Source organism: Erpetoichthys calabaricus, chromosome 6, assembly GCF_900747795.2.
Source record: "Erpetoichthys calabaricus chromosome 6, fErpCal1.3, whole genome shotgun sequence".
Taxonomy (NCBI): Eukaryota; Metazoa; Chordata; class Cladistia; order Polypteriformes; family Polypteridae; genus Erpetoichthys; species Erpetoichthys calabaricus.
In genome coordinates, this window is record NC_041399.2 from 124586141 (window position 1) to 124610724 (window position 24584).

Here is a 24584-nt window from a genome sequence, read left to right on the forward strand (position 1 = left end):
AACATGTCTGAAGACTGATCTTCTCTGGAGGTAAGAGTCTGGATTTTCCATGTGCTGTAGCAAATAAAGAGACAAACAAATGAGTCTTGTTTTCAGAAACTTTGATTTGAATAGAAAATGTTGAATTTTAATTAGACATTTAATCATTTTTAATTTTTCATGATTTTGAAAACAATTTGAAGTCAGATTTGCAAATCAGGCAAGACTACCTCCATTAAACCAATAGGAGTCTTTGAGCAAAATGCTCATTGTAAGTCTTTCATGGCTTTAAAAATTAAGCATGATTAAATGAATGTCACATATAATGCCTAAAGCATTTCCTATATATTCCTTACCTCAAGAACATGCCCATCGCCTCACTTGGATGTCCCAGCTTTTTGGGTAGAGTAACAGGTGATGGGAACATCTCAGGCAGAGCCTTCATCATGGCTATAGAGCAGGTCACTGTTTGAAAAAAATGAAACTGTATTTTATTGCATTGATCATCCATTAAAATTTTCTTTATTTCTTTATTTAGATGTGATATTTTCAGTATTACAGAAAGTCTGATCAAACTCACTGGGAGTGCAGGGTTGTGTGTGGTCTGTTCTTATTAATTTATTATTACCATAATATTTACACATTTAGTTTTCCAAAAGTCAAGCTCATGTCTAGGTCAAAGGTTCTCATATAAGTCCCAGAGCACCACAACATAGTTTTGGTGCTGTTTCAAAGCCCAACACACTTAATATCTAAAACACAGCTCAACACCACTGATTACCTGGCTTAAGTGTATAACCAGCAGTAATAATAACAAAAAATCAGTACATCCTGACAGGTTTCTGCACTGCAAAAACTAGAAAAAAAATTTAAATGGGAGTTGTTTTGCTTTTATTTGGCAAACAAATCTGCCAAAATTTACCTGACAACATTTCTTAAAATAAGCCAAATAAATGTAAATAGAATTTCTTTAATAAGTCAAGAAGTCTTGCAATAAGGAAAATAAAATTTAATGTCATAATATAAATACTTTTTACTTGCTTAGATTTTATTTTTTGCAGTGTGACCTTTTTAAAACCCTATAGAAATGAGCTTTGCCATAAAAGCTCTCCCAGTGGGTCTTTAGCTCAGACATGAAGTGAGAATTACATCTATCAAAGATGCAACAAAGTTAATCTATAACCTGGCAAAATAAAAGGGAAAAAACAGATGCACATGCAAACACAAAGATCTAATTAAAATAAATATTTCAGTGAAATTATAGTTAAGAGCAGATGAAATAAATACATATATGCTTACATGATCTATTTCTCAGAAACAGGGGTATGCTTGCAGTATATTTGCTGGCCTGTCCTAGTCTCTAAAATGTCAGAGCTGATGAAGGCTTTACGAGCATCAAACTCAAGGTCAAGCAGCTGAGCAACTTGCTTCTTGTTAGGTTTTGGTTGCTTATACATCACTTGCAGGGTATGGTAATGTCTTCCTTGACTTTGTTAACTATCAGTGTTACAATGGCTTCCTAGATCTTCAGAATGACTAGGCACTTTTCTATAATGCACAGTTTTTACTTTATGAAAAGCATTAAGTCAGTTTCTTGTCCAAACAGAATATATAATGGATACTTAATAAGATACTGCACTTACCATCACCTTAATTCAATGTCCTCCTATGATGGTCTGCTGCTTGTTCTGTCCAACATTACATTTATTGCAGTGATCCTGATGCGCTTGAATCATTTTTAAAACATGTAATCTAGATTTTAACCATTGTCACACACATACAATTGGGAGACATTTGAAAGGCCTTAAGAATAGTACTACCACGCCAGACCAGGGGGTGGCAAGCTGCACTAACTCTCTTTATCAATCTTCTGCAGGCCAGATCCCGGCACCATGGATGACATCACTTCCAGTTCCGGTGCCAGTGATGATGGCAGTTCTGGTCCTGGGGCCTGGGATGATGTCACTTCCGGTCCTGGTCCCAATGACATCACTTCCGGTTAATGGGCTTTAAAGCTGCTGTCTTTTCCTATTACATGCAGTTCTGTTTTGGACTCGAACCTGTGATGATCTCAATCAATTTAAACCCATTTGCAGCCAAGGCACAATATACAGGTGGCTGCCCCAAACGTTTTTATGTCTGTGGTCTGTTTTCGTGACAGTGGCGTAGCCGACAGGATAGAAACCCAGAAGAAACAGGACCTGAATTCTGACCAGGTTTGAGAGTACCGGGCCCAAGTTTCCAAGTGGGGGGTTCGTCCCGTGGTCTGGACAGACCCAGTGCAGGCTCCTCTCCTATTGTTCAAATCCAGGTTAAGAAACAAGAGGAGAGTATGGGAGAGACTTACAGGAGTACGCTGGTTCCCATGGGGGAAGCGAAAGGGTCTTATTATGCCCTCTTGAAGGAGACAGCTGCCCCCCCCCACTAGAGCAAAGACCCTAGCTAAATGTGGGGTTTCCCCAGATCAGAAAGTGAGAAAAATAAAGACCTGGGGCCTCATGCATAATGCTTTGTGTAGAATTCGCATTATAACATGATGTAAGCGCAAAAGTGGAAATGTGCTTACGTACAAAAAAAATCCAGATTCATAAATCTGTGCGAACGCTAACTTCCACATTCTTCCGCTCCATAAATCCCGGTCAGTGTGAAAAGTAGCGCACGTGCATGTGCCTGCTGTCCCGTCCCAACTCCTCCCAGAATTATGCCTCTTTGAATATGCAAATTAATATAAATAGCCCTTAAGATCAGCCTTCTGTGAAAAGACAATGGCAAAAGCACGAGGGAAAATATAAGGATTTCAGCGAATACCAAGTGGAGGCAAGGAAAAACGTACTATTTGTTGGTTTAAACAGTGGTATAAACAACAAAAGGAAGTTGATCGAGTGACATAGCATGTCGGAGAAACTCGAAAGCTCAAGTTCACAAAGTTGCACAGTGCCCGAAATAAAAAAGAAGTTGCCACATATCAAAGTCACCGTGAAAAGGCGAGTCGTAGCCCACCGCCTGCATGTCATATGAAAGCTTATTAGGGTACAGAGAAAAAAAAATAGGCACACAGTGGGAAAAAAGCACGAAATGTCAACTTTCATTTCTAAATTTCCACTTTAATCACGTAGTTTATTTTGTCATTAAAGTAGAACATCATAAACTTCACCTTAAAATTGTTTAATGTTTAGTTTCCCAAATCCCATCGTAACTAAAGTAGCACATTAAATGCTTTGTTTTGTATTTGATCTTCTATGTGCTCTATGTGTGTGAATCACTACATGCTTCCGGGCTTTCTCTTCCTCCGATAGGACACAGAATCCATTACATTCGTAATATTACAGCTCTCTGAATAATTAAAGTACTGAGATGTATAGGTTATATCATTTTCATGATGACAGGAGTTAAGGCATGTTATTAAACATGGGAACACAGTGGCGCAGTGATTGTTCACGTCTCACACAAGATGCTTGCTGCACCATGCGCGACCTTCGATGAAATAATTTATTGTAGTAGTACTGTCTCTTTCAAACGTACTAACCCACAATTCCTGTCCTTACTCTTCTTTCTCAAAATACCCAATCACCACACAATCAGCTCTGTAATAGACGTTAAGCCATCTGTAAGCTTAGAACGCCGATTCCTCAAAACTTTTAACTTTTCATAGTACGTGTTTAATTATTCTATCCATCTATCCTTCCAGCACCAGCAAGAATACAGCGCGAGGCAGGAACAATCCGTGAACGGAGCACCAGCGCCTCGCTAGCGCTGCGGCACCATGTCCTCACATGTTTAATTATTAACAAAATATATTATTTAAATGAAGTTAAAGTTTTATCTGTATAATATAATAAAAATATTTTGCTGTGTTTCATCTTAAAAATGATATCATCACCATATGTAAATATGTACTTTATAAAGTGGCTCAGGCTATGCAATATTATAACTATCGTAAGTTTACAGTGAGGTAATTGTACTTAAAGGTACAAACAGTTCTACAAGGAGCACTTGATGGACTGATTGAGTGCGTTTATAGTTCTTGGGATGAAACTGTTTCTGAACTGCGAGGTCAGTACAGGAAAGGCCCTGAAGCGTTTGCCGTATGAGAGCAGTTCAATAGACAGCATGGCGGAGGCAGCGTGTGCTAGATGGTGTATACCAATAATTCTCTTTCTGATCAGCTCAGATACAGTGATATAAATACTCCGAGTGGTGCAGTGAGAATAATATGGAAAAAGATGATCCGCTGTGGCAACCCCTAACGGGAGCAGCTGAAAGAAGAAGAAGAAGAAGAAGACAAAGAATGTGCAGTGAAAGTAACAACGCTAAAGCAGCTATTGTATTTAGAATAGTTTGACCATTCTGTGGACCATTATATTGTTACAGGTTAATTACAATCAGATGCATTAAACTAAAAAACAATATACGGTTGATTTCAGTGTATTTATAAAGCAGAGTGAAGGATGTGGATCTAAAAAAGAAAGGGTAACCACACAGGAACAGTAGCACTGCTTTGACGCTGGGTGCCGCCAGTCTGCAAAACCGAACGCAGAACTTACGTACGCCAGGGTATGAGCTACTGTGGAAATGTGTGTGGCTTTATGCTAAGTTTAGGTTTTATACATCATGATTTAATAATTCTTTGCATTAATATAGAGCTTTTCTCACTACTCAAAGCGCTCAGCAATTGCAGGTTAAGGGCCTTGCTCAAGGGCCCAACAGAGCAGAGTCTCTTTTGGCATTTACAGGATTCAAACCGGCAACCTTCCGATTGCCAGTGCAGATCCCTAGCCTCAGAGCCACCACTCCACCTGGTTTGGCCTGATTTGAATGTTGAAACATTTTGTGTGTACGCACCATTTATACATGAGGCCCCTGGAGATTCGACCCCGAGCAGCCAACCCAGGAACAAACATTTGCTCCACTTGAACAGACCCCATTTCCAGAACATACAGCAGGTTGCCTGTTTTCTCTTAATCAGAGAGTTACCTGAACATTTCACCCAGCCAGTCTGGGGAGAATTTCTAAACATGGATGAATTCATTGAGCTCATTGAGACATCTAGCACAGCCTCACAATCTGAGAGAGCAGAACAGTCCTCTAGCGGACAGTAAGGGGATTATGTCCCACCAAATCTACTTCTTCCTTACAAGCCGGAGCCTGTTAAAAAGTCCCCGGACCCATGGACGTGCAACCTGCTCAGGAATAAGGAGGTGTGCAGATGGAGAGAGAGGGGAGGCTTCTGTGCACTTACAAACCCCTTGACGATATCACATACGGGAGTAGTAATTGTGAAGGGATTTAAAGTCAAAGCACTCTTTGATTCCGGCAGCAACATTTCTATTGCTACCGTGACAATGGGTAAAATTAAAGACCAGTATAACTTATATACACGGAGAAATCCAGCATTATTAAACTGCCCTATGTTTCATCAGTCATGGAGGATCACTTAAAAACTTCCCCGTAGCGGCCCTTTCACCTTTCACCTTTTTCGGTGATCCTGGGGTGGGACTGGTCTAATAAAAAATGCGGTATAGTACTGACTACTCCCACTCATAACTTAGGTCTAGTAATAAAAGGAAATTGTCCTTCTTCAGGTGTCTCCACGCTGCATAATCAGCTGACAGACAGAGATACAGAAGACCGCGAGGCAGATGGGGAGGTTCAGGGGCTGTTGCAGGCAGAAATGTCATCTCCCAGTGCCTCGACGAGCCGGGAGCTAAGCCTGTCCCTTAAGGCCTCTTTCAGAAATACAGTTTTAATTTAGAGAAACTCCGGCTTCTTTCAAAAGAGAGCAGTGGAACGACGACTCCTTGAAATTTGCTAAAAATGCAGTTGTGCTAGTCAATGGCCAATGCACTCTTCAGCCCATGCCACAGGGTCCTCACTTTGTGATGAAAATGATCTGTTGTTTCAGGTAGCGGAGCATAAGTGGGAGGTGCGGAGGGGCAGGTCTGTGCGTTAGTACACACCCACCTCCTAGGTGGCTATTTGGGCACTGAGAAAATGTTAGAGCATATCAAGCTCTGATTTTAATGGCCAGGGATTAATGAGGAGATTGGCTGTTTTTGTATCTCATGTCCGGAATGTCAACTACGGCAAATTCCTATGAAGGACCGAGCTCCTCTTGTCCTCCTTGCCTTGATCGATGTCCCCTTTGAAAGGATCGGGGTCGATATAGTAGGACCCCTAGAGTCCTTTGCCTGATGACACAAGTATATATTAGTTCTCATGGATTATTCTACCCGATATCCAGAGGCTGTGCTCAACTTGCTCCAAGGCTATCGCACGGGAACTTGTAGGGGTCTTTGCATGAGCCGGCATCCCTAAAGAAGTCCTTATGGATCAAGAGTCGCCTTTTACCTCAGAGACATTCAGGGAAACGGCCAAGTTACTTAAAATAAAGCACTTAAAAATCGCAGTGTATAATCCTCAAACTGATGGTCTAGTCGAGAGGTTTCATCAGACTCTCAAACTGATGCTTCGCAAGGTGGTCAGCGAGGACGACAGGAACTGGGATCAGCTCCTCCCCCTCATGCTCTTTGCCTATCGGGAAGTCCCACAAGTCTCTATGAGGTTCTCACCTTTTGAATTATTATATGGACGATAACCCCGAGGAATTCTGGATATTTTGAAAGAAGGATGGGAAGGAGAGGCTCTTCCCTCTACAAATATATTTGAGTATATCGCGCAATTACGTGATCAATTGGGAAAAAGGCCCTTATGAGGTTAAGGACAGGAAAGGGCTTGTCAATTACTTGGTGAAACAACCCAATCGTCGACCGACCAAGCGGGTTTGTCATGTAAACTTGCTGAAGCCATGGAAGGAAAGGGATCCCAATCCCTCCTCCGCTTCAACCCACTCATTCTTTGCTTTGAAAAATATCCTTAACTTCAGTGCTGAATTGAATTCTAGACAGTGGCGGGGGCACAAAGCTGCTATCCTATCCGTCCAGGAGATGGTGAGCGAAAAGCCTGCAAAGACCTCTCTGACTGCACACAACATAGTGACAGAGCCCGGGGTTTTCATTCAAGAGTGCATAGAAAGCAGAAGTGTAGCTTGAAATCAAACGCATGCTGGAACTATGTTTTAGTGAGAAAAGTTATAGTCCCTGGTCCAGTCCGATCGTCTTGGTTAGTAAGCCTGACGGGAGTTGGAGGTTTTGCAATGACTTCCATCGGCTTAATCAAGTCTCCCAATTTGATGCTTATCCAATACCTCGAGTGGACGACCTCCTTGAGAGGCTTGGACAGGCTAATTTTTTGACCACACTTGGCATGACGAAGGGGTACTGGCAGGTTTCTTTAATGTACTCCACTAAGGTCAGTATCGTGTCCTTCCATTCTGGTTACATGGGGTTCCTGCGACTTTCCAGCGTCTGGTGGATAAAGTGCTCCACCCTCGTAATGCGTATAGTGCTACCTATTTAGATGACATAGTCATTTATTCCAGCACATGGAAGGAACACTTACAGCAGGTCACAAAATCAATTCAAAAAATGTTTTTTTTGGTTTGAAAAGAAGCTAAATATTTAGGCTACCTTGTGGGCTTGGGTATTGTAAAGCCACAGTGTTCAAAGGTGGATGCCACATTGAAGTGGCCCCGTCTGCGAACCAAGCGGCAAGTCCAAGCATTTCACAGATTAACTGGGTATTACCACCAGTTTGTATCTCAGTTTTCTGAGAGAGCAGCACCCTTGACTGATTTAAAAACAAGAGGGCTACTAATAATGTGGTATGGACTGATAATACAATACAATACAATACAGTTTATTTTTGTATAGCCCAAAATCACACAGGAAGTGCCGCAATGGGCTTTAACAGGCCCTGCCTCTTGACAGCCCCCCAGCCTTGACTCTCTAAGAAGACAAGGAAAAACTCCCAAAAAAAAAGTTGTAGGGAAAAAATGGAAGAAACCTTGGGAAAGGCAGTTCAAAGAGAGACCCCTTTCCAGGTAGGTTGGGCATGCAGTGGGTGTCAAAAGAAGGGGGTCAATACAATACAATGCAGTACACAGAACAGAACAATTCCTCAATATAGTAAGAAATAAAAAATATAAATTTTAGAAGTACAGAGCAGAATTTAACAGTAGATGATATATCCCATAATAAGATTTGGATTTGTGTAGAGTCCTGGAGACCTCATCCTTCAAGCTGCCTCCCCCATTTGGCCATTCCACGGCTGAAACAGTGCTGGGCCAGCCAATCCGATGAAAGGACCCCTCTATCCCACGATTCCTGCGATCCTCCATCTGGGATGACTTTTTCTTAGGCAGGCAAAACAACTTGGCAGGTGGGCCGTGGCACCAAGTGCCACATTTGAGTACCAAGAAGAAAAACAGAATAAGTGAGGGTTAGTATACAATTATAACTGTCATGTTACTTATATTTAAGTGCTAATGACTAACAACAGAGATGCAGTCTGTACAGTTAATCAGCAGCTCTAATCAGGATATGCTAAACTGAAGTAGTGAGTCTTCAGCCGGGATTTAAAAGCTGAGACCGAAGGGGCATCTCTTATAGTAGCAGGCAGACCATTCCACAGTTTAGGGACCCTGTAACTAAAAGCTCAACCTCCCACTGTTATTTTATTAATCCTTGTAATCATAAGCAGACCAGCATCTTGAGATCTTAATGTGCGCTCAGGTTTGTAAGTCATGATAAGTTCAGACAAGTAAGCCGGACCTCGACCATTTAATGCTTTATATGTTAAAAGAAGGATTTTGAAATCTGCCCTAAACTTAACCGGGAGCCAGTGTAAGGATTTAAGAACTGGAGTTATGTGTTCGTATTTTCTTGTTCTTGTAATAATTCTTGCAGCCGCATTTTGGATTAACTGGAGGCTGTATAAAGAACAGTTTGAACATCCAGTGAACACTGCATTGCAGTAGTCAATCCGACTAGAGATAAATGCATGAATTAGTTTCTCAGAATCCTGTTTACAGTAATCCCTCCTCCATCGCGGGGGTTGCGTTCCAGAGCCACCCGCGAAATAAGAAAATCCGCGAAGTAGAAACCATATGTTTATATGGTTATTTTTATATTGTCATGCTTGGGTCACAGATTTGCGTAGAAACACAGGAGGTTGTAGAGAGACAGGAACGTTATTCAAACACTGCAAACAAACATTTGTCTCTTTTTCAAAAGTTTAAACTGTGCTCCATGACAAGACAGAGATGACAGTTCCGTCTCACAATTAAAAGAATGCAAAAATATCTTCCTCTTCAAAGGAGTGCGTGTCAGGAGCACAGAATGTCACATAGATAGAGAAAACAATCTCTAGCAAACAAATCAATAGGGCTGTTTGGCTTTTAAGTATGCGAAGCACCGCGGCACAAAGCTGTTGAAGGCGGCAGCTCACACCCCCTCCGTCAGGAGCAGGGAGAGAGAGAGAGAGATAGAGAGAGACAGAGTTTGTTTTTCAGTCAAAAATCAATACGTGCCCTTTGAGCTTTTAAGTATGCGAAGCACCGTGCAGCATGTCGTTTCAGGAAGCAGCTGCACAAAAGATAGCAACGTGAAGATAATCTTTCAGCATTTTTAGACGAGCGTCCGTATCGTCTAGGTGTGGGAACAGCCCCCCTGCTCAATCCCCCTACATCAGGATCAGAGAAAGTCAGCGCAAGACAGAGAGAAAAGTAAGCAATCTAGCTTCTCAGCCATCTGCCAATAGCGTCCCTTGTATGAAATCAACTGGGCAAACCAACTGAGGAAGCATGTACCAGAAATTAAAAGAACCAGCAAAAAATCCGCGATATATATTTAAATATGCTTACATATAAAATCCGCGATGGAGTGAAGCCGCGAAAGGCGAAGCGCGATATAGCGAGGGATCACTGTATTTAAAAAGCACCTTAATTTCCTAACATTTTTAAGATGGAAGAAACATGTTTTGGACAACTTTGTAATATGCGCTTTAAATGACATGCTAGAGTCAAAGATAACTCCTAGATTGCGGGCTGATTCAGTAAAATTGACTGGGATTCCAACTGAGTTAAATGATGACAAAATATTGTTGTGATCAGCATCATTCCCTCCAACAATTAACATCTCTGTTTTATCTGTATTTAAAGACAAGTAGTTCTCATTCATCCACTCCTTTAATTCGCTAACACAACTAATTAAAGACAACATTGGAGAAACTTCATTTGATTTAAATGAAAGGTATAACTGGGTGTCATCTGCATATGAGTGAAAATTAACATTATGTTTCCTAATGAGAGATCCCAGTGGAAGCATGTACAGTGAAAACAGTAAAGGTCCCAGTACTGAGCCCTGCGGGACACCATATTGAACTTCTGTGTATAACGATGGAGTACTGTCAGCACATTTCTGTACATATTGGAATCGATTTGATAAGTAAGAACTAAACCAAGAGAGAACGGTGCCTGTAAGCCCAACATCATTTTCTAGCCTGTGCAGAAAAATAGAATGGTCGATGGTGTCAAACGCTGCACTTAACTCCAACAACATAATTATAGTGGAGTTTCCTTCATCAAAGGATATCAGAATGTTGTTTACAACCCATGTTAGTGCTGTTTCTGTACTATGACCAGTGCGAAAACCAGACTGGAATTTCTCAAATAAATTGTAATGTGTAAGGTGTGTCTGAAGCTGACTGGCGACTACTTTTTCTAGTATTTTAGAGAGAAACGGTAAATTTGAAATAGGCCTATAATTATTTAGTAAGGTCAAGGTCTGACTTTTTAAGTAATGGTTTAATGACTGACACTTTTAGTGTATCAGGTACTGTGCCATGCAATAATGAACTATTGATAATGTTTAGGATAGGCGCTGCAAGAACATCCATTGCACTTTTTACTAGTTTTGTTGGCACTGGATCTAGGGAACAAGTAGTGGGCTTCATTTTAGAAATTAAACTTAAGACTTCCTCCTAAGTTACAGGATTAAAATTACTAAAGTGCTGACTGCAATGTGAGACAGGGTCTGCTAAGCTAGTATTTGGTTTGTACTGTGATGCAGAGATCTGGGATCTTATATTTTTAATTTTCTTATTGAAGAAGTTCATAAAGTCTGTACTGCTAATATCTGTTGGTATTTTGCACTGTTGATCTGAATTTCCATTTGTTAATTTAGCCACTGTTCTAAACAGTACCCGAGGATTTTTATTATTGCTATCTATTAATGTAGAATAATATTCTGACCGAGCTTTAAAGAGGGCTTTTTTATATTTATTAACACTCTCTGTCCATGCAATTTGAAAGACATGTAGCTTTGTTGTTCTCCATCTGCGCTCCAGTTTATGACACTCTAATTTAAGAGCGCGAGTGTTTTCATTAAACCAGGGAGAGTTTCTACAGTATGTGCTTTGATCACTTTTGTTTTAAGGGGAGCCACTGTGTCCAAAGCATCTCTCAAGGTCACATTATAATGTGATGTTAGCTGATCTAAGTTGTTTTCCGTGTTTACATTTGATGTTAACTGATCTAAATGGTTTTCCACAATTACACTCGACTTACTCAAAGTATCTATAAATTTTAAAGCAGAATTACAATCTAGATGTCGCACTGTCTTTGTTTTAATCTGTGAGTGCGCTGGCAAGGGCAGGACTAAATCAAATGTAATTAAGTAGTGATTGGAAATAACTTCATTTAATGTAGTAATAATTAAATTTTGAATTACAACTTTGTAAGTTATAATTAAATCTAATGTGTGGTTATGATTATGAGTTGGACCTTTCACATTCTGACAAAATCCTACTGAATTTAACAAATAAGTAAAACATTTGCTAAAAGTGTCAGTTTCCACATCAATGTGTACATTAAAATCTCCCATCAGTACTACGTGATCATAATTTATAGCCAAGTCAGATAAAAGGTTGCTAAATTCAGACATGAACAATGAATATGGGCCGGGTGGTCTGTAGACTAGCACTATAATTGTGTTGGAATCTGTTTTAATATTTAAAATGAATGCTTCAAAGGATGTAAAGTTGCCTAAATTTTTAGAAGTGATTTGCATTTTGTTACAATGAATTATTCCAAGGCCTCCTCCCCGACCTGAATCTCTAGACTTATGAAGGAACGAGTATCCATCTGGTGACGCCTCAGCTAGGGGTACAGTGTCACATTTACTAAGCCAGGTTTCGGTGAGAAGACACAGATCAGATTTTGTACTTAATATAATATCATTTACCAAAACAGCTTTAGTGCCAAGAGAGCGAATGTTCAATAAGCAGCATTTAAAACTGTATGCTTCTTTCTGAATTGGTGATATACTTTTTGTTTTAATTTGAAGTAAATTTCTATTACAGATGCCCCTGGTGGAGGGTCTGGTTTTATCCCTTGGTCTAATTATACACCTTATTTTTTGGTTATCAATTAATTTAAGGTTTGTATCAAGACTAAATTTACTGGATGCCCCAAGACAAGGATTATGGGTAACAGCTTCAGGAAAGTAACAGGTGGGATAAACAACTGCCTGTGGTTTAAGATCACATGACTGCAGCCTGGATGGTGCTCTAGTCAGTCAGCCAGGCAGTTTTGCTGCCATATTTTGGGATAATACATAAGATCCCCTCCAGTTAGAATGAAGACCATCTCTTCTGAAAAATCAAGGCCTTTCCCAAAAATCATCCCAATTGTTCACAAACGCTATGCTTTTATTTGCACACCAGGTTTCTAGCCAGCAGTGAAGGGAATGCAATCTGCTATAAATCACATCCCCTCTATATAATCTTGGTAAGGGGCCAGATACAACTAAATTCCGACATTTTCTTTTAGCTTTGATGCAAAGAGAGATGAAGTTCCTCTTTAATACCTCAGATTGCTGTGAATAAATATCATTAGTGCCGACATGCAGCAATAAGGTAGATACTTCATCATCAGCGACACGGTCCAATGTGGCCTCTATGCCAGAAATCTTGGCCCCTGCGAGGCACTTAACATGAACTGCTGGTTTAACATAGTTTGGAATTCTAACATTCCGCACTATGGAATCACCAATTATGAGCACTTTCTTATTCTCAGTTTCCACAGGCCCGCTGCGGAGTGCTGAGAATCTGTTCTGGGTCCGAATTGGTGACCTGGGTGCCGGGGGACTACATTTTGGATTCTTAGACCCCCGTCTTACTGTTACCCACTCGCCGTGTGGCTGAATTGGTGCTGCTGACTTCGGCCGCGCATTGACTACAGTGGGGCCAGGAGAGACTGAAGCCGAATCAGATGTAGCCGAATTGTCTAAAAAAACCGAGTCAATCCAATTTTCGGTTTGCCTAATCGCTATCAGATTCCTAACGCGGTCCTCCAATTCGCGTATTTTCCCGACCAACTCTAAATTAACTAAACACTTTTGGCAGGTGAAGCTGTCTACACTGTCGGCCGGAAAACCTGAACTGTACATGCTGCAGGACACACAACATATAAATGTGCCCTAAACAGGCAGAGCGCAGATGGAACTTACGTTTAGTGGTGATGTCATCTCCGTTTTTTGAAGTAACTTAAGTGCTTTCCGCGTTCAGCTGAATCACTTAGAGACCGTCGACTTTAAGTTTCCACCACTCGCTGAGAGATTGACTTTATTTTCTCACTGCCGGTTATTTCTACTGGTCAGCTGCCGGCTTTACTTCAGAAGAACTTGCTTAGGTGTTTGTGAAGGGCTACGTGCCTGTGGGAGACGCCGCTGCTCCGTGCTTCCGCTCGCTGCTCTGCTCTGTGCTTCCGCTCGGAGACAGACGCTGCATTTTGTGAGTTAAAACAGGCCCTTACATTGGTACCCGTATTGAAAGCACCTAACTTTTTGCTTCCTGTTGAACACCCTATTATGTTCCTGAGCCGGAAACTGCTGGATCGGGAGACCAGGTATACGGCCGTGGAAAGGGAAGCGCTTGTGATTAAATGGGCGATTATGCAAGTTGAGATACTACCTCTTGTGGCGTGAGTTCACTCTTGTTACAGATCAAGCACCTTTACAGTGGTTGGCACTTCACAAAGAGTCAAATCCATGGGTCACCAGGTGGTTTCTTCATCTTCAACCATATAAGTTCTCGCTTATTCATCGTGAGGGTTCTCTCCATGCCAATGTTGATACCCTCTCACGGATTCATGACCAGTTCTACTAGACCGCCATTCTGCTACAGAGATAGGAGAAACCACCGATTCAAATCCTTCACCCCTTTGTCTACCTGCCACTTTCAATGCCTGACAACAACAGCTTTGCACCACAAAACCCTGGGGTTCTGGATCACACCACGTACCGAGGATAAACACAGTGAGACTGTTTCTTGTTGTTTGGGGAGAGGAGCAAGCCATTATTTTCATCTATGTACTTTCCATAGGACAATTTTTCCAGCTGAACCAAGTTCACAAACATCCATTTTCTATTAAATCTTCTGGGGCCTCATGTATAAACGGTGCGTATGCACAAAAATGTTGCGTAAGCCCGTTTCCACGCTCAAATCGCGATGTATAAAACCTAAACTTGGCATAAAGCCACGCACATTTTCACGGTAGCTCCAACCCAGACGTACGCAAGTTCTCCTCTCGGTTTTGCAAACCGGCAGCACCCAGCATCAAAGCAGTGATACTGTTCCAGACCCTTTCTTTTTTAGATCCACATCCCTGACATAGCTTTATAAATACAATGAAATTGACCGCATATTGTTTATTAGTTTAATGCACCTGATTGTAATTAACCTGTAACAATATAATGGTCCACGGAATGGCCAAACTATTCTAAATACCATAGTTGCTTTGGCGTTGTTACTCTCACTGCACCTTCTTCTTCTTCTTCTTTCAGCTGTTCCCGTTAGGGGTTGCCACAGCAGATCATCTTTTTGCATATTACTCTCACTGCACCACTCAGAGTATTTATATCACTGTATCTGAGTGGGGAATCATAGCTCTAAAGTGGATGATTGCAAAGAGATTATCGGTATACAGCATCAAGCACACTCTGCCTCAGCCATGCTGTCTATTGAACTGCTCTCATGCGACAAACCCTTCAGAGCCTTTCCTGTCATCGTGGTTCAGAAACAGTTTCATCCCAAGAACTATAAACAATACAATAAAATAACAGTGGGAGGTTGAGCTTTTAGTTACAGGGCCCCTAAACCGTGTAATGGTCTGTCTGCTATTATAAGACATGTTCCTTCGGTCTCTGCTTTCAAATCTTGGCTGAAGACTCACTACTTCAGTTTAGCATATCCTGACTAGAGCTGCTATTTAACTGTACAGACTGCATCTCTGTTGTTGGTCATTATCAGTAAAACATAAGTAATATGATAGTTATAATTTGTTACTAACCCTCATCTATTCTGTTTCTCTTCTCGGTACTCAAATGTGGCACTTGGAGCTACTGCCCACCTACCAAGTTGTTTTGCCCACCTAAAGTAAAGTCATCTTTGATGAAGGATCGCAGGAATTGTTGGGTAGAGGGATTCTTTCATTGGATTGGCTGGCCCAGCACTGTTTCAGTTGTGGAATGGCCAAAAGGGAGAGACAGCTTGAGGTCTCTCGGACCCTAAACAAATCCAAATCATATTATGCGATCTCATCTACTGTTAAATTCTGCTCTGTACTTGTAATATTTTTATTTTACTATTATATTGTACTGATGATTACTTGTGTTCTGTTCTGTGTATTGTATTGTATTTACCCCCTTCTTTTTGACCACCCACTGCACACCCAACCTACCTGGAAAGGGGTCTCTATTTGAACTGCCTTTCCCAAGGTTTCTTCCATTTTTTCTCTACTAGGGCTTTTTTGGGTGTATTTCCTTGTCTTCTTAGAGAGTCAAGGCTGGGGGGCTGTCAAAAGGCAGTGACTGTTACAGCCCATTGCGACACTTCTTGTGTGATTTTGGACTATACAAAATTAAATTGTATTGTATTGTATTGTATTGTAATAGTCAGCTAAATATTTTCCGTAAATATATTTGTAAAACTTCTCTCAACCTGCATTCACATTTTGTCACCAAGATAGCTACATTCATTAAAGAAACAATACAATTTATTTAAAGCTATGACAGTAAACAGAACTTCTCTCTATAACTAAAAGCAACAGAAAGCAAACATAATCTGTAGCATCCATATGCATCCATATGTCTACGTGAACAAGAACAGGAATCAGAATTTGGCACAATTCAAGTTGTAATGTCTGTAGCAGCTTTCTGCTATATGGTATAGTTTTATTTAGTTTTAAAGCTTACAGTAATTTATAGTGTGCCCTAAACTACGTTGTCTAGTCTGGATGATGTAAATTAAGGTTTGGACATACTGGGAAAAACTTTTCAGTCATGTACTGTATTTACTAAACAGAAATTGGAATATTATGTATTGAATTTTATTATTTGTTAGAAATGTTATGTTAGCAACTCCAGTTCTAAACTAAAGTGGCATACAGTAATCCCTCACCTATCGCGGGGGTTACGTTCCAGAGCCCCCCCGCGATAGGTGAAATCCGCGAAGTAGCGACCTATATTTATTTTATTATTTATATATATTTTAAGGCTTTATAAACCCTTCCCACACTCTTATAAACCTTTCTCACTCTCTTGTTAACCTTTCCCACACTCTTATAAACACTTCCTATGCTCTTAAACACTTTCTACATTCTTAAACACCTCAGACCAACACTGCACACTGCACGCAGCGATCAGACGTCAATGTGTCTGCACTCGCTTTGTGAAGGGGGGCAGCTGAACTCACGCTGAGCAGAAATGGACTTTGTGCTGCTTCTGCCAAAATGCCTGCTTGTCGCTCTGCTCGAGGAGTGTGTGTGTGTGTGTGGGTGTGTGAGAGCTGAACGCACCTTCGCTCAAACCCCCCCCCCCCCCCTCCCCGGAAGCGCAATAGGCTCCTGCCACTTCGCATTGTCAAGGGGGTGGGGAGCTGAATGAACGCTAAGGAGAAGTGGACTTTGTGCTGGCTTTGTGCTGCTTGTCGCTCTGCGTGTCAATAATTTAAAAGCCTGTACAATCAGGCTTTTAGGTGTACATCACCAATTTTCCTGTCTCACTGTCTTGTCTTGCGTGAAGTTAAAATGTTTTATAATAGTGAGATGTTACTCATATCCTTAGCCCGACATCCACATATCATATGTGTTAACAAAGTGTGTTTTATAAGTTTACATGTGTTTAAAGCATGTGGGATGGGTATTTTAAGGCTTAAACTAAAAAAATGTTTATTTATATGGTCTTTCTATATCACGGATTTTCTCCTGTTGCTGATGGGTCTGGAACATAACTTCCGCGATAGGCGGGCAATCACTTGTATTTAAAAATCCGCGAAGTCGTGAATCCGCGAAAAGTGAACCGCGAAGTAGCGAGGGATTACTGTATTTTGGATTCCAGACATATCTTAGCTGTTTTACCTCATCTGGGTTAACCGAAAATTTTTGTTAACTCCTTCATATCTGTAACCTTGAATAATTCATGCTGTAATGGATAAAAAAAATCATCATTCGAAAATGTAGCTGTGTTTTTCCCAAAGTTTCTAAAGTTCTGCAGCTCAAACTCAAAAAATGGGATTCAGCAAAGGCCTGACACGCAGAAATGATTCCACAGACAAAATATCTTCGTTTTTAAAAGTTTTGTTAAATTTTAAAAGTAAAACAGTTCACACAAAAATAAAGGAAGAAAAATTAAAATAGCAAAAAAAAAAAAAAAAAATTATAATAAGAAAAATTTAGTTCTAAGCTTAATCTTGTTACATCTTAAATCGTTACTAGTCACTTATAATTTCTGAACCATTTCAAAACGGTCAGAAAACTGTATGCTTATCCTATTTCTAAACTTAAAATGGATTTATCAAATCCCTCTTTACTGGGACCTGTTCTAAACACAACTAAACTTAATATCACACTGTTTCTGAATTATAGCAAGAAGATTCTATCTCTTACTAACTTATAGGGGAAAAAAAAAGACTATACCATTGTCTATGACTATAGAAGAAATTATGTTCTATTCAAATAAAACAAACATTAATATGAGTTTAACTCAAAACTTTAACTTTCTAAAATTGGCTCTTACAAAATGTATTACGAAAAGGCCCATTTACAACATAATTCACTTTATTAACATAATTCACTTTAATTGTAAAATATCCTAAAACTGCCATACAAAAAAAATCTGTAAATGTTAACCAAAATCAACACATATTGCCTTAGCAATTGTTTGTATTAGAATGGTTTCCAGTCTAAATGTTTGGTGTTAGGACCTTATTAGTAAGTGGGCCTAAATTTGTACAGAAGTTCTGTTTAAGCCCAGTTCAGACATTTTATCTTTTATGTCCTTTATATCATCAGTTTTTATAATGAATTATTTAAACTGTACTAATTTATAAGACATTATCAGTTAATTTTTTTATGGAGTGTGATGGATGGCCGGCTAAATATTCCGGCCCACACCTCCAGGCCGCCGGGTGGAGCCCTCCCAACAGCATGGAGGTTCCCCGAATTCCAGCAGGGCCTTATGGACCTTGTAGTTTGTATACACAGCCCTGCTGGATACCCTGGGGACCACTGGGAGCCGCTGTAGGGAGGCTTTCAGACTGCTACGTGCCTTATAACCCAGAAGTGCATCATGATCACATTACCAGAAGGAACGACGTGCTTCCGGGTTGAAGAAAAGGACTTTTTACTCTGACCCGGAAGTAATGAGGACTTGTGGATTGTTGGACAGGAACCACTTCTGGGTCAGGGGGTATAAAAGGACTGTGGGAAAGCCCAGACACCGAGCTGAGCTGGGAGGAAGGGTGGCTAAGTGTCTGGGAGAGGAGGATTGGTGTTGGATTGTTTGATTATTGATTATTGTATGTGTAGTGTGGAGTGGAAGGTGCTTAGTGCACATTATTATTATAAAAATAAAAAGTCTTGGACTTTTACCTGGTGTTTGGCGTGGTACCTGAGGGTTCAAGGGAGCTCTAGCGCCCCCTACTGCTACAGCAGTATATCACTAAAAACTGATAAATCCATAAGTAACAATGCTTACTTAGTATTCTGTGCTTTAATTTTACTAGAACGTAAGATATACACACTCACATCTTTTCATAATTTGAAAAGGCAAGTCATTTATCACTCACCAGAATTAATTTGAATGGGCAGCAGTATATCTGAATTAAATGGAATTTTACCTTGTAATTTAGCTCTTGATACTGCCTCCAGTTTTTCCATAATTGACCTCTGAAGAAATAATGTCCAGATAAGTAACGTTTTAGAAATTCCTAGCAAAGGTAAGATTGCTATTAGATGATAAAGTCACAAAGCTTATAAAGACATTGGGCATTAATGAACTAATTAAATAACAAACAATACACACTTGCAAAAAGACTTAAAGGCGTTTTCACAAATAGTTGGTTTAGTTCAGGTTTTGCGATTTCCCTGAAATCCAGTTAGTTAACATTGATGTGAACATCTAACTCAAGTACGGACCAAAACAACCAGATCGAGATCTTTTGGAAAGGATACTCTATGTGCGGTACCAAACAAACTCTGGAGCTTTTTACATAATACATGAATGTGATCCAACATGGAACCGATCTAACTACAAGACATATGTGAATCACGGGCTAAATTGTGCATGCCACAGCAGAGTCGATGCTTAAAACTGAACATTAAAAAAATTAGAAAGTAAAACGTAAACACACAGTAAAGTAAAAATGTGACACAATTCGCAAAAAACAACTTGTACAATTACCAGTCAATCAGATTCATTACTCTCGCATGCGAAAAGAAAATAAAAATGTGGAAATTCTCTTGTGGGTGGGTTGGTTAAAACACACAGATGTTGAGAAACGAAAAGTAGTTCCCTGTGTGACCGGCAATCAACCGAGGAAGGTGGAGCATCTTCTCAATTCAACCGCTTTTCTGCGCAATGTGGATATAGAGGCACAGTAACTTTTGCTGTAATTGTGAAACATTCCAAAATGAACATAGAACACTAGATGGCAGCTCCCCTGGAGTATAGCAGTGCCCCAATTTCCCACAGGGAATCCTGGGACTTGGAGTTCAGTATTTCAACCCTGTTTGGTGCCATGGGTACCGCCAGGGGGTTCTATGAAAGGACCGGGGGAGTTGTATTTCCCTTATAGCCTGGTAGTATTTTCAAGTCATGAGGACAGAAATCCAGAAGTACTTCCGGGCTGACGAAAAACTTGAATTCTCTGTCCGACCCGGAAGTGCTGGCAAATCATGTGAGAAGAAGAACAGAAGCACTTCCAGGTCAAGAACTATATAAAGAACTGATGCGGACCCAGCAAGTGAGCCAGAGTCGGGTGGAGGTGGACAAAGCTTGCTGGGAGGTGTGGAGGAAGAGAACGAATATTGTGATTGTTTATTTAATTGTTTATGGTGGCTGTGGTGCTTAGGAAGCACTGTTTGAAGAAGAACTTCTTCGTGCTTTAACCCTGTGTCTGTCTGTTGGGATTAAGGGGGTCAACAGCGACCCATACCATTTCACACATTGTAACTGGAGTGTATTACTACCAAGCTTCATTGCTGCTCAGTTTGAAAAATCAGATGACAGTGGTATTTCAGAGACATTCAGAAGTTACATATCGATTGCTTAGTGAGGCAATTGACAATTTTGATTATTTTGAAGACCCATTTGCAAAAGTTTCCATTACATATATTTGCAAGACTCAACAATCAAGTTGCTGTTTGGTGTAGTTGAAGCAGAAGAAATTGATATTGCCCAGTCTGCATGCTATTAAAGACAGGGCTCATCTCGGGCTCTAACTATAAGATCTCAATCATTTTGCTACATACCTTTGGTCAAACGTTTGGAACAATTACTTTCACATCCTGTAGTTTTAGCCATGTTTGACAAAAGGGTAGAGAAGTACAATACTAGATTTTAAAAGGACTCGTCCGTTATGGGAGATAGACATCTGAAATGGAGCTCTGTTGCAGCGGCTTTATTTTTTCTCTTATTTCTTATTATCCCGAGGTATCCTGTATTTACCCAACCCGAGGAGTTTTCTACTACAGTATATAAACATGAGTAACAAGAAAGGGGGTCAGAAAGAAACGGAAAAGAAACTTAACGCTATACCCAAGTCTAGACAGGCATCAAGCCCAAGTACAAGGTACGGCCTTTCAAAGACTGACCTGGAACAGGCAGGCGAAAGCACAGAATTTCCCAGGACCTCGCTCCACTGCATCATCTCCAGTCCAGGGCGAAAATGGGTTGCGAAGGTGCAAGTGATGCAGGACACGATAGCTCACCAATTCCAGAAGATCATTTGAAACTAGAAATGGCCTTGCAGTCCGCGCTTTCAACTACTCCTCGCAAGCTGGAAGCATCGGCTGTAACTGGGGTTGCCACTTCACCTGCGGAGCACAAAAGCCGAAACGATTTGTCCGAACTGAAGGCAATGATCGCAACATTGACCGCGGCCACGGCCATGGCCAAAAATGAGCTCAGGAAAGACATTCAGAAAATATGAAAAAAGAAATAAATAGCTTGCTCAAGACAAATGAGAAGCTGCAAAATGAGACAAATGAAGCTGTGGCTGGAGATGCAAGAGCTGCGGCAGGATAATAAAGACTTGGAAAAATGTATATATAATCGTTTTGATGCAACCTTTAAAGGTATGCTGGGAAAAATTGAGGAATACATTCAGGAAAATGCGTCTAAACTGAGAGAACTTGCCGATGAGGTGGAAGACGTTAAGCAGACATTCACAACTCAAATTGAATCAATGGAACGTTCGGCATCTACTGCCAATGGAAAAGCTACAGCTGTGAATTCCGAATGCAAAAAACTCGGAGACATACTTGCGGCTCTGGAAGATGGATGCAGAAGGAATAATATTAGAATCGAAGGTCTACCTGAGAATCGTGAAAGTCCAAACCCAGTGAAATTCGTTGCTGAACTATTCTCAAAAATAATTGGAGAGGACTTTAAATCAGATACCGAGATAGCGGCAGCTTATCGCATACGTAGATCAAATACCTCTAAGCCTAGGACTCTAATTGTCCACTTCAAGAGATTACAATTTAAGCTTAATGTAATGGCAAGAGAGCAAACTATATCTAATCTATCCTTTAAGTCCTTAATAATTATAACTACCAACGTAACAATAGGCTGCTTGGCAATAACTCGTGGGAAAACTGGAAATTAAGGTTAAAGCTGTCTCACTTCCAGTTAAGACTACAAAATGACATCAAAAATTCAAAATCGATGTCTCCATGATGGGTACAGTTAACTTCATTAGCTAGAATCTTAAAGGTCTGAATCACGAATTAAAGAGAAAGAAAGTATTCTCTCACCTAACAGGTCTAAACGCTAAAATGGTATTTTTACAGGAGACCCAGTTACTAAATGGCCAAATGTTCCATTCCAGCTTTACAAAGAAAACTAGAGCTGTGGGAATTCTCATACATAGAACAGTCTCATTTGTGGTATAAGATGTAGTATCTGATCCTGAAGGGAACACTGCAAAGACAATTACACAGTTTTTAACTGACCACAACTTATCAAACCCCTGGAGGTTTCTAAACCCAAACTCAAGAACATATTCCTTCTACTCACCAGTGCATCATTGTTACTCAAGAATTGATTATTTCTTTATAGATAATAATTTCTTGCCTACAATTAAATCTTGCAAGTACGACGCTATTGTTATTTCCGACCATGCCCCTCTGATCTTGGAGCTAAAATCATTATGCCCAACACACTCATCTCGCAGATGGCATCTTAAACTACTTCTATTAGCAGACGACAACTGTACAGAATTTATATCAAAACAAATCAGTTTCTTCCTAGAGACAAATACATCCTCAGAGGTCTCTGCAGGAATACTCTGAGAAACTCTAGGCCTTCTTAAGAGGACAGATTATTTCATAAATTAGAAACCAAGATGGCATGAGAGCTAACCAATGAAATTACTAGAATAGATCAAGAACATGCCATGTGCCCAAGTGAGGCTCTCCATAGGAAAAGGCAGGCTCTGCATTTGGAGCTCAACCTCTTACCAACCAAAGAAACTGAACAACTCATTTTTAAATCAATACATCATTACTATGAATACACAGAGAAAGCTAATAAGTTCTTAGCTAAACAAACCCACAAGCAATCCCAGCAATCACCAACATTAATGGAGATAAAATCATTGACCATAAAAATATAATGCACACATTTAGAGACTACCATAAATCCTTATATTCTACTGAGTTTAAAGAAGACAACACACAATCTAATGTATTTCTGGATACACTACAGATACCAAAAATAGATACTTTTAGTGCAGAGGAACTGGATAAACCTCTGGCTATATCAGAATTACTAGATGCTATAAAGTCACTTCAAAGCGGGAAAGCAGCAGGCCCTGATGGATAACCTGTAGAATTTTATAAGAAATTCTCCACTCAGCTAGCTCCCTTCTTATTAGCAACACTTACAGAAGCTAGAGACAATCAAATTCTACCTCAAACTTTTCGCCAAGCATTAATCACAGTATTTCCTAAACAAAATAAGGAGTTATTACAATGTACATCATTCAGACCAATTTCACTTCTGAATAATGATGTTAAGATACTCTCCAAAGTCCTAGCTAGAAGGATGGAGAAAGTGCTGCCTTCGGTAATATCAAAAGATCAAACTGGATTTATTAACTCTTTTAGGACATATATCGACTTTTGTCGACAGGTGGGGTTGAGGGTGCATGCTGACAAAAGTCGACATCCAGGGGTAGAGGGTAACAATCAGCTGTTAATAGCGACAAAACTCACTGTTACATCACAGGCATTCCCTCTCTTCTTGGAGGAATGTTAGGCTCATTGACTTGGCATCTAATCCTTGCGTGTGCGTGAGTTATGAAATGTAAACCAACGCAAGATGGCATCGACATTTCATGAGGGAGCGAAGCAAGTGCAGAAAAGAAAATACTCAGCAGACGATGTTTTGCACATTATCACTGAGTCGGACACTGATTTTTGAGGAATCTGATTTTGTTGACAGTGATCAGGAAATCGAGCAAGAGAGTGAGGAACTGGCATCAGCTGATCAGACACCAGCCGATGCTGCTCCAGCTGATCGGCTGCCAGCTGAGCGCATTCACACAGCCGACGCACCTATGGCAAGGTTCGTGTGGGAGGAATACCTAGGAATTGATCCGTGGCAGCCAAACTGGCTACCTGACTTCACATGATGGCATGGCTTGCTGTTGGACACGACAGATTACCAGCCGCTGGACTACTTCAGGCTGCTCTCTCTCGATGCTGCTTTTCAGCTACTGTCAGATGAGACAAACAGGTATGCAGAGCAATTTTTTGAATTGCGGGCAGCGCTTGCACCGCATTCTAGTTTTTCAAAGTGGAAACCCACAACAAAAGATGAGATGAAGGGCTTTGTGGCATTAAAAAAAGAGATAGGGCTAGACTGGTGATATAACTTCAGGGAGCATTGGTCCAGATGTGCTTTGTCCCCTGGTGGCTTTGGACAGGTTATGCCACATGATAGGTACGTGCTGCTGCAAAGTTTTATTCACTTCTGTGATAACCAGAAGCAAATCCCAAGGGGTGAGCCAGGCTATAACCCCATGTATAAAGTTCAGCCCCTGCTTGACATTGTAGAACCAACATATAAACAATTTTATCAGCCTGGCTGTGATTTGTCTGTGCATGAATCTATGATAAAATAAAAGGGACGCCTTTTTTTCTG